This window comes from Pongo pygmaeus, chromosome Y, assembly GCF_028885625.2.
Source record: "Pongo pygmaeus isolate AG05252 chromosome Y, NHGRI_mPonPyg2-v2.0_pri, whole genome shotgun sequence".
Classification (NCBI taxonomy): Eukaryota; Metazoa; Chordata; class Mammalia; order Primates; family Hominidae; genus Pongo; species Pongo pygmaeus.
The window spans coordinates 32426738-32434222 of NC_072397.2; the positions used below are offsets into that span (position 1 = coordinate 32426738).

A 7485-nucleotide genomic window follows, 5' to 3' on the forward strand; every position below is an offset into this window, starting at 1 on the left:
CTGTTAATTCCAGCTGTAAAATTCCACCATGTGCTGACAGTGATGCAATCCAAGAGCATAATATGATGTAAATCTTATTATTCAAGTGATGACACAAATAATTGTGATCATGGACACTGAGCTCACTACGTATGAATTGCAATGAAGAAAATCTTTGCCAACTAAAATCTAAAGTTAAAACAACTGAGGAAATGTAACTGAGAAAATACTGAAGTATATAGTGTGTGTTAACCTTTCTCTAAATGTTCTCTGTATGTGTGTCTGTGTGTGTTTATGTGAGCATCTATTCCCTTTGTGCCATCCAAATTTATGCCCTATTTGATTTATGCCAGACTACCTGAGAAGTCACTTACTACTTTTTCCTAACTGCAGTTGTTTCCTTTCCCTTGCCTACTCTCATGGTTTTGTATGTCCTCTCCAAATTTCACATTGAAATTCTGTGTTCATTGTGATAATGTTGGGAGGTAGGACTTTTGAGAGTTGATTAGCCATGTGTTTAACCTCATGACTGAATTGATGGTGTTATCTGGAGAACAAATTAGTTATTTTGTGAGTGAGCTTTGATGAAGGATGAGTTTGGTCCCGATTTTCTGTTCATCTCATGCCCTTCACCAGATAAGGTCCACCTGCATGTTGTAACATAGAAAGAAGATCTCATGAGATGCAGCCCCTTGACTTCCCCACCTCCAGAACCATGAGCAAAATAAGCCTTTCTACAAATTACCCAGGCAGTGGTACCATGTTGTTTCAGCAGCAAGTGGACCCAAATACCTTATTATTTTTTCCTCTTTAAAGAACTAAACTACTTAACTTACAAAGGAGCACATCAAATTTCCTTACAAATAATCAAAAAGCCCACATATATTTTTATAGGAAGTAGTACAATAGCCTGACACAGAAAGAAAACACCATTTTACTTTCAACTATACTTTGAGAAATAAAGAAAAAGCAAACATATAAGTTGACATGCAGTTTTATTTTTCAGTAAGATAATTGCAGATATTTTTAGGGTTTTTTTGGTCTATGTAAATGTTATTCTCTGTTGTCATGCATAATCTGATACTGTTTTAATGGAAGATCATTTGTAATTAGGGTGATATTTGTCCAGTTCTGATGGTTGAAGATCTAGCCTGGAATGAGGGACAGCTGATGTATCAGGTATCGTAGGCATTTGCAACCATGGTTTGCCTACTGGTAGCAGGTTAGGATGTGGAGCCTCGTTGACTAATACCACAGGATATCTTGTTGGAAGAGCAGATGGTTCCACTATCAGCTCCAGAAAACCGTTTTGCAAGGGAGATAGGTTGTGGTATTGAGAAGTTGTGGTTGTAATGAAATTCACAATGTGGCCACTTGCTTGGATGCAGGTGCTATGAGAGTGCATATGAATAGTGGTCAACTGATTTAAAATAGCATGCTGATCTGTTGCAATTTGTTGAGACAAGTGACAATAACAAACACTTAAAATATCAGATTTCTGTTTCATCACACAAACTTAATATCATCAAATAATTCATGAACTTGGTTTACTATTTTTAAGAAAGTGCTTTTGGGAAAAAAGCACTAAAGTTGTTAAGGCCTCAAGTGAAAACATGTTATATATTAATAGTAACATTGCATTAAGTGGCTTTGGTAGATTTATTTTGATTTCACTGGTAAGATTCAAAGTTGTTAGCAAAATTTCTTAAAATGCTGGAAGGTTAAAGCTCAAGCTGAACTCAATAATTTCAAAAAATTAAAAAAAAATTTACCTTAGTATTTTATATAATTTTCAAAATCTGGCCTTACTGCATGTATTAACATATTTACTGATGTACAAAGTAAAATTACATATATACTCTATGTAAGGTGGTAACTGAAATATGTTAAATATCTTGCTTAAGACAACGGATTCATTCTCTTCTGCAAGAAAGGTGGCTACAAAGGCAGATCTTTGAAAATTCTGTCAAATTTTACTAAATCCATAAAGGCTGACCTGTCAAACAAATCTTTTGATTCTGTCATCTTGAAATATTCTGTAAGGAGTCTTTCTATCCAAAATTTCTTTCTTGACGAGTTCTTCATTAATCACTCTGCAAGTTCCATTCTCATCCCATAGAATAGACTTGAATTGGTCACTCTCAAATATTTTCTGATATTTCCTGGGGAAGATCACAGAAAAAAAAATCATTACCTTTATCTGGCTCAGAAACACACACTGTGTCACATGGCCATTTTAACAAGGATTCTTGTGAAAAAACCTAAACAGCATTTTCTTCAATCATTGACCTTAAGTCTGAGTCCCCAAGGAATGTGTATTTACACAGTGGAGATCTAGCAGAGGCTTCTGAATCAACTAATTCATCTCTGGGAGAAACAACTTGAGTTTCTGAAGAAACATGTGCCATCTCAAATAAATATTTCTTTAGATACTCTTCCAGCCTGTATAGTTTTCAAGACTGAAGCTTCAAACGCAGCTTCAGAAGGTCTATGCAGGTAAGGTAATCTAAAGCATCACTCTAGTATATGTCAAGCTGAATAGCAAAGACATCACAAGAGGACTTTAGTCTCCTAGCAATCAACAAAAATCTGGCCAAAAGTGTTTCCTTCCCAGTCTGAGAAACGTATCCAGTGAAAATAAAATATAGACTGCTCACTTACACATTGTAGGCTGCAAAATCATATCCCTGTAGCAGCATTTAAATAAATAAGAAAATAATGTCCTCAATCCCTGAAATAAATGTAATTCTCTCCCTGACACGGACATTCTTATTAGATTGGTGAGAGGAGAATAGGTCCTGGTAATTGCAAAATGAAAAAAAAAAAAAAAAAAGAAAAAAGAAAAGGAAAACAACAATGAACGATTTTAAAACCTCTATGACTTTGGCATGTCGGATTGAAAACTGTTGCAGTGCAAAACCAATGTGGTAAAAAGACAGCCATAGAGAAAAAAGTAGGTTACTGGTTATCAGAGGCTGGGAAATAAAAAGAACTGTTTAGTAGGTATGGAGTTTCCTGCTGGGCAATAGAAACATTTAGGAACTAAAGATAGATGATGATTGTACAACATCATAAACATATTAAATTCCATTGAATTGTATACTCAAATGTAATTTTTCATTATGTGAAACTTACCTTGATAAATCAAGGGGAGAACAATTGCAAATAAAACTAACGAATTATGTTTCAGAATAAAAAGTTATTTATATGCATATCTCTTCAAAACCTTTTTCAGTCATATCAGAAAAATAAATAATGATTTTATTTGGTATGTCTGTAAATATCTGACAAACCTTAACAACAAAAGAGATTTTAAATGAAGGTGATTTACTTGTAAGGAGATCCCAAAGAATAGGAGATGTAAATAAATAATAATAACAATAAAAATAATAACAACAAGAAAATGTAAGAAAAGTAAGTATGTACGTTTGTCTAAGCAGTAAAATTTTTATTTGGCTCCAAGAACATAATCTCTATAAAAACGATTTTGTAAGGAATAATCTTTGTGTCCTGCAAATAATTGTTATCATTATTAAGCAGGATTTGAATTTATAATGTAATGTTAATATTGAATAAAATAACAATGCTGCATTAGCAGTAAGACTTTTTATATCTTTATGGTTGAAATTTGACATATTAAAATTTCAACTCTGGCATTGATAAGTGTTGAATGCGTGTAGAAGAAAGAAATAAAATATAGATATTTCTCATATCGTAGGAGGTAGTTCTCTCATACTGGAAAGAGGTGTCATTGTAAGAAGATTGTCTTGGTTTAATATCCTTTAGGTTTTGGGTTTTTTTTTTTTTTTTTTTTTTTTTTTGGAAAACGTAGACTTTAAATAACTGCTTTTATCAACACTTTAAGCCATGCAGTTACAAAGTAGTTAGAAATTTCTGAAAGGTGTTATAGTTTAAAAAAAAAAAAAGCTGATTCTTGCACATGTATTATCTAGCACTTCATGGGAACACTACTGTTCAAAAGGCCATGGCAAAATAACTCCCAAATGAAACACTCAACCCAAGGTTGTTTTCAGCTCTCTGTTAGGGAAGCTGGGTGCAGAACGGAAAGCCTCTAAAAGGAGAGGATACAAAGTCAGGTGAGTAGGGGTCATTGGCAATGCTCAGAGCCTGCCAGACTCCAAACAGGGAGCCAAAGTGTTTTTTTTTCTGGGACACTCTACTTGAATTATAGTTTAGTCACCATAGATCTTCAAAAGAGAACAATTAGTTAACATGATAAAAAGTTTCCTGCATTCTTTGGACTATGTGTCTTAATTATAGTAAGCAAATTCTGACTGTTTTAACGAAAATAGCCTCCAACATTTTGCATGTTATGAAGAAAACTTAATTATCCACAGGGCTTTTAATGTTTGCTGGACAACAATACATGAATGATAAGCTATAAATAATATTGTTTTATGATATAAAAATACTAGTTTTTTTCATTTATTATTTTTATAGGCATTCACTATTTGAGTCAAGGTTAGGCTTGTTAAGTGATTAAAGACAATTTTATTACAGCAGCGTGTACTTATTCTATTCTAAAATAATAAAATTCATAAACAGAAACAGCTTTTGTATTTGTTTGCAACCTGCAGAATTGAGTTATTCTGCTGATATAAAATACTAAGAACTCACTTGACGACCATGCCACCTTTTGAAAAGGCCACAAACCTACTTCTTAAATGTGTTACAGTTACAGCATGTCCCAGACTCATCCAGAGCAAAATAAGTAAGCAACTGACTGCTCTTGACTCTCCCTTCCCCAGCGCTAGCACTGATTGTGTTGAGAAAAGCCACGGAGCAAGACTGCACAGCCAGATGGAGGAGGCTTTTTATTTGAAGGCAAAATACCAAAATGGCTCTCTGGTGTAGGTGACTTCTACTTTCACACTCAGCTTGTACATGATCCTCTAACCTTAACTTATTTCTCCTTAACGGGCTGATTTGGATTGATTGTTGAGAATGGTATCCATTATTAATGAGTCAGGAGAGAAAGGGATTTCTGTAGTTGCATGTAAACTTGTGATAAGTCTGCAGAAGTTACACGTGAAGAGGATAGTGAGGAAGTCAGCCATGATCCATCTATGTGAAGGTCACACCAGCTTCATTGTACACTTTGAAGACTTTCTCAATGGTATTGACATAAGCAGCTGTTCTCAGGTCCAATCCAAGGTTATACTTCCTGTCTGTGTACATGATTTGCCTCGCAAAACGCTCCATTGTGTACACCAAGCCAGAGTGCTTGATGTCTTTCTCAGATGCACCCGGTGTCCTGTCTTGGAACTCTGCCATGGGTACAATGGGAATAGTTCCACCATGCTTTCCAAATTGTCTTTCTAAACTCTCTTGAACAGACTTAAGCAAGTGGTAGTTAGAATCCCTTTCATATTTGAAAGTCAAACGGCTACAGCTGACATGATTTAGATTCTTCAGCCACTCAAAGTAAGATACTGTCATTCCTCCAGCATTCAAGTAGAGATCTGGAATAACAATTATGTTTCCCTCCAGGAAGATCTTGTCAGCTTCTGGAGTTGTTGGCCCCTTGGCACCTTCAGCAATGATATTGCCTTTGACTCTGGGTTCATTGGATTTGGTCAACTGCTTCTCACTGGCAGCTGGGATCAGTATGTCACAGTTGGCTGCCAAGATGCTTCCTTCATAGGGCTTTGCCTTGGGGAAGCCCAGAATGGACCCACGTTGCAATTTGAAGTCTTCCACTTCCTTTGGGTAAATACCACCTGGATTCCATATACTCCCTTCAGACTCACCAACATCAATACATTTAGCACCAAACCGATGTAAATATCTCATAGAGTGTAGGCCCAGATTACCAAATCCCTGAACGACAAATGTTTTATCTCCAAACCCTGGTGTCATTCCTAAAATGCTCATGTAAGAAGCTTCATTGATGATGTTTTCAATCCCATGAAAGACACCATGGCCAGTAGCAGAGATGCGTCCATGGATTACCCCTTGGCTGATGGGTTTACCAGTAACATGAGCTTGTGTATTAATGTCATAGTGTTCTATGGTACTGGCATAGGCATCAGTGATCCAGGACATCTCCCTCTCACCTGTGCTCAGGTCTGGAGCAGGCACATCAATGCCACGACCAATAAAGTCCTTCTTTGCCAGCTCCATGGTGAAGCTCCCTGTGATCTTTTCCAATTCATTACTAGTATAGTTCTTGGGATTGATCTTAATACCAACTTTAGCACCCCCAAATGGCACATCAACCACCGCACACTTGTGTGTCATCAGAGAAGCCAAAGCTTTTACTTCATCTACACTCACATCAGTGCTGTAATGGACACTTCCCTTGCACGGCATGCGGTGCTGGCTGTGCTGGGCCGGGTAACCTTAGATGACCTCCCAGGAGCCGTGTCTTGCCCGATGCGGAAGGAGAGACTCAGCACATGGTTGCAGGGCTTGATTATCCACAGGATGCCGCACAGCCTGTTCTCCTTCTGCTTCTCGCTCTCCCAGGTCCTCAGGTCCTCCACCAGGTTGTCCTCCACGATGCTGGCGCCGCAATTGAAGAAGCCCTCCACCATCTTGAAGAAGTTGTGGTCGTCCTAGAGGTCGGCCACCGCCTCGCTTTAGTGGCTCCAGGCGGCCAATGCGAGCCCCGACTGCGGGGTTGGGGTGGACTGTCCCCGGGTCTGGCCCAGCAACGCAGCAGAGTGGGCAGCCGCTGAGTCCAGGGCAGCGGGGCCGGCCCGGGACAGCAGCAGGGCTTCACCCCAGGTTTTGCGGTTTTTTGTTCTTGCTTAATTCAGATATTTTTCTACTAATATTATGTAACAAAAATGTTCACATCAGTAAATTCTTTGTGAAGATAAAACCCGTCTCCTACCAGATGCATATGGTTCCTGAATTTTGACCGTTTTTTTAAATTAAAAAAAGTGCAAAATTAAAATATATATATTTTTTAATTTTTTACTTTTCTGGAGAATTTTCATGTTGCTCTATCTGAAGGGAGTATACGCTTCTTTTGTGATGGGAGGGGTTGAATGATTACTGACAGTAGCAAAAGATGGGACATGAGTGTGGAGAAAAGAGATCGTTAATGGGAGAATAAGAAGACAAAATCACATTAAATATAGGAAAATCTAAGTCAAATTCTGGCTGAGCATTTTGGGTTGCTAAGATGGGTGACTGTGTAGGGAGGAAGAATGCCTTGTGTTTTCAGGGGGAGATGGCTCAGCTAAAGCTGTCTTCTGACTCCAAACAACAAGCCTACCTATAGTCATAAAAAGGCAAGAAAATAAGCATTTTTACATGAAAAAGATAAACGTAAAGTAGGCTGTATCCACTTAGCTACGTAAAAGAATCAGGTATCTGTCTGATCTCCTTAGGGGCAGCCTGTGATACGCATGTTCTTGTAGCTTCAGTCTCCCAGTTTGCTGGTTCTCCAGGAAAAGGCCAGCAGGCTCAGATAATTATTCAATTTCTTTAATTATTTTAATAATTTTTATAGACAGAATCCTGCTATATTGTTCA

The 7485-nt window shown here is 37.6% G+C and overlaps 2 pseudogenes; both read right to left on the bottom strand.

Annotated features, from left to right (window-relative positions):
- Positions 1 to 1078: 1078 nt before the first annotated feature.
- Positions 1079 to 2251, bottom strand: LOC134739082 (heat shock transcription factor, Y-linked-like; annotated as a pseudogene).
- Positions 2252 to 5021: 2770 nt separating this feature from the next.
- On the bottom strand, positions 5022 to 6551 carry LOC129025860 (glutamate dehydrogenase 1, mitochondrial-like; annotated as a pseudogene).
- Positions 6552 to 7485: the final 934 nt, after the last annotated feature.